Source organism: Suncus etruscus, chromosome 4 (assembly GCF_024139225.1).
Source record: "Suncus etruscus isolate mSunEtr1 chromosome 4, mSunEtr1.pri.cur, whole genome shotgun sequence".
NCBI lineage: Eukaryota > Metazoa > Chordata > Mammalia > Eulipotyphla > Soricidae > Suncus > Suncus etruscus.
The window spans coordinates 162955286-162959022 of NC_064851.1; the positions used below are offsets into that span (position 1 = coordinate 162955286).

A 3737-nucleotide genomic window follows, 5' to 3' on the forward strand; every position below is an offset into this window, starting at 1 on the left:
ACAGATTACTGGAGGAAGGTAGATTTAAGAGAGACAGTGAGAAGTTCATTTCCAGACTCTTTCTACTTTACACATCCCTGATTGACATTAACTAATGAAGAGGTTACTGAAATGGCAAATAGAAAAATATGGAAATGAGTAGACTCAATTCAACTAGTCTGAACTACTATTTATTCTAAGTTCCACCTATTTGGCAGTGTAACCTTGCTAAGAAATAAGAGAAAAGAAAAAGAAATGACACTTGATCTACATGATATCTCCAGTTCAGCAAATATCAGTTGATAACAGAGATACTTTCTTTAGTTTGTAGAAGTAGAACACCACAATAAAGAGTGTAAGCCTATTTAAGGATATCTAATAGATGTTTTAAACTTTTCTATATAACAAGTACTGGAATTTATATTTTGGGAGCTCTCATATTCAATTGAGGGCATTTTCCCCATTTATAAATGACACATGTAATTATTTTTAAATGACAGACAAGAAAAAAAGGCTTGAATTTAGTTCTCATTCTACCACCCACCCCTACTTCAGCTGCCTCGAGTATTATATTATCTTGATTTTTTTTTTGATCTTGGTTTTTTGATTTATCTTGATTTGGGACAATTATTCTTGTGTTTAGGATGCTCATAAATGGTTAAACAGAGTAAATGATTTCTAAGTATTCAACAGTAACTGCAGAGTAGACAAGAAAAATTGAAGCCCATACAATAAGGATAACATAACAATTCACAAGAAATTTAGTGAGGCAAGTTGATTACCATTTATTTTCACATTTAAAAATTAATAACTGGGTTACTAAAAGTTAATATACAAGATATAAAGGTTATAATACAAAAAGTAATGAAGTTTCCAGCTTTCACAAAAATAAAAAAAGCAGTGTCAGGATTCTGTTTTTGAAATTTCCTAGGAAATGTATGTAGGCTGAAACTGCAGAGATAGAATCCTGGATGCATAACTTCCTTAGCCTTATCAGACTGATGCTGGGGGTAACAAGAAAACTTCAGTGCTACTTGATTTCAAAGATTAAGATGTGGTGATGACATAATGGAAATATCTGTGGAATTAGTACAAACTCAAGATTTATATGCTATCATTCATATGACAATATTTTAAATAAGGTTTCTAGGTGGTAGTGGATAATAATTAAATTATAAAGTCAATAAATATATATATATATGAGTATCTTCTTTTTTAAAATAATATTTTATTTAAACACCTTGGTTACAAACATGATTGTGGTTGGGTTTCAGTCATATAAGACAACACACCCATCACCAGTGCAACATTCCCACCACCATTGTCCCAAATATCCCTCTTCCCTACCCCGCCCCACTTGTACTCTAGACAGGCTTTCTATTTCCCTCATACATTCTCATTGTTAGGATGGTTCGCAATGTAGTTATTTCTTTAACTAAACTCATCACTCGTTGTGGTGAGCTTCATGAAGTGGGCTGTACCTTCCAGCCCTCCTCTCTTTGGTCTCTGAAAATTATTGCAAGAATGTCTTTTATTTTTCTTGAAACTCATAGATGAGGGAGACCATTCTGCATCTTTCTCTCTCTGACTTATTACACTCAGCATAATAGATTCCATGTACATCCATGTAAAGGAAAATTTCAAGACTTCATCTCTCCTGATGGCTGCATAATACTCCATTGTGTATGTGTCCACAGTTTCTTTAGCCATTCATCTTTTGAAGGGCATCTTGGTGTGTTTCCAGAGTCTTGCTATGGTAAATACTGCTGCTATGAATATAGGTGTAAGGAAGGGATTTTTGTATTGTATTTTTGTGTTCCTAGGGTATATTCCTAAGAGTGGTATAGCTGGATCATATGGGATCTCAATTTTCAGTTTTTAGAGGAATCTCCATATCGCTTTCCATAAAGGTTTGACTAGACAGCAATCCCACCAGCAGTAGATAAGCGATACTTTCTCTCCACATCCCCACCAACACTGCTTGTTCTCATTCTTTGTGATATGTGCCAATCTCTGTGGTGTGAAGTGGCACCTCATAGTTGTATTGATTTGCATCTCCCTGATGTGGAGCATTTTTTCATGTGACTTTTGGCCATTTATATTTTTTCTTTATCAAAGTGTCTGTCCATTTCTTCTCCCCATTTTTTGATGGGATTAGATGTTTTTTTTCTTGTAAAGTTCTGTCAGTTCCTTGTATATTTTGAAGATTAGCCCCTTATCTGATGGGTATTGGGTGAAGAGTTTCTCCCACTCAGTGGGTGGCTCTTGTATCCTGGGCACTATATACTTCGAGGTGCAGAAGTTTCCCAGGTTAATATATTTCCATCTGTTAATCTCTGCTTTCATTTGCTTGGAGTATGCAGTTTCATTCTTGAAGATGCTTTTAGTATCAATGCCATAAAGTGTTTTACCTACGTGTTGTTCTATATACCTTACAATATCAGGTCTTTAATGCATTTGGATTTTACCTTCATACATGTTGTTAGCTGGAGGTCTAAGTTCGCTTTTTTGCAAGTGGCTAGCCTGTTATGCCAACACCACTTGTTTAAGAGGCTTTCTCTGCGTCTAATGATCATGTGATTTTATTTTTCTTGTTGTTGATGTTGTGTATTATGTTGATAGATTTACAAATGTTAAACCATCCTTGCATTCCTGGGATGAAACCTACTTGATCGTAATGGATGATCTTCTTCATGAGGCCTTGAATCCTATTTGCCAGGATTTTGTTGAGGATCTTTGCATCTGTGTTCATCGGGGATATTGGTCTGTAATTTTCTTTTTTGGTAGCATCTCTGTCTGGTTTTGGGATCAAGGTGATGTTGGCTTCATAAAAGCTATTTGGAAGTGTTTCCATTTTTTCAATTTTATGAAAGAGTCTTGCCAGGATTGGTAGTAGTTCCTCTTGAAAGGTTTGAAAGAATGAATTAGTGAATCCATCTGGGTCTGGGCTTTTGTTTTTGGGCAGACATTTGATTACCACTTTAATTTCCTCAATAGTGATGGGGGTGTTTAGATATGCTACATCCTCTTTATTCCTACGTGGAAGATTGTAAGAGTCCTAGAATTTATCCATTACTTCCAAGTTCTCATTTTTAGTGACATAGAGTTTCTTAAAGTAGTTTGTGATTACTGTTTTTTTTAGCATTTACTGTACCTCCTCTTTCTATACAGTCAGTGTAAAGAAAACAGCCTGTGGTAAGCATTGGGAGGCCTTATCTTTTCTTTTCTTTTTTTATTTTTTTATATATGTAAAAAAAAATCTTTCACCAGTGCAACATTCCCATCACCAATATCCCACATGTCTTTTCTCCTCAACCCACACTTGCCTGTACACTAGACAGGCTTTCTACTTCCCTCATTCAGTCTGATTACCGTTTGAATCTCTACAATATCCATAGTGATCTCCTCTTTTTCATTTTAATACAAGTTATCAAGTTTCTCTCTCTCTTTTTCTTTGTTAGTTTTGCTAATGGTCTATCAATCTTGTTTTGTTTTGTTTTGTTTTTTTTCGAAGAATCAACTTCTGCTTTCATTGATCCTTCAGATTATTTTTTGGACTTCCACTTCGTTGATTTCTGCTCTAAGCTTTGTTATTTCCTTCTCTCTCCCTATTTTTGGTTCCTTTTGTTGAGCGCTTTCTAATTCTATGAGCTGCATCATTAATCTAATCAGGTATGCCCCTTTTTCTTTCCTGATGTGTGCTTGCAAAACTATAAATTTCCTCTCGGTACCGCCTTTGCTGTGTTCCATGGGTTCTG

General features: G+C 35.3%; 1 pseudogene; it reads right to left on the reverse strand.

Moving 5' to 3' along the window:
* Positions 1 to 3108: 3108 nt before the first annotated feature.
* LOC126008026 (uncharacterized) lies at positions 3109 to 3191 on the reverse strand (annotated as a pseudogene).
* Between the last annotated feature and the right edge of the window lie 546 nt (positions 3192 to 3737).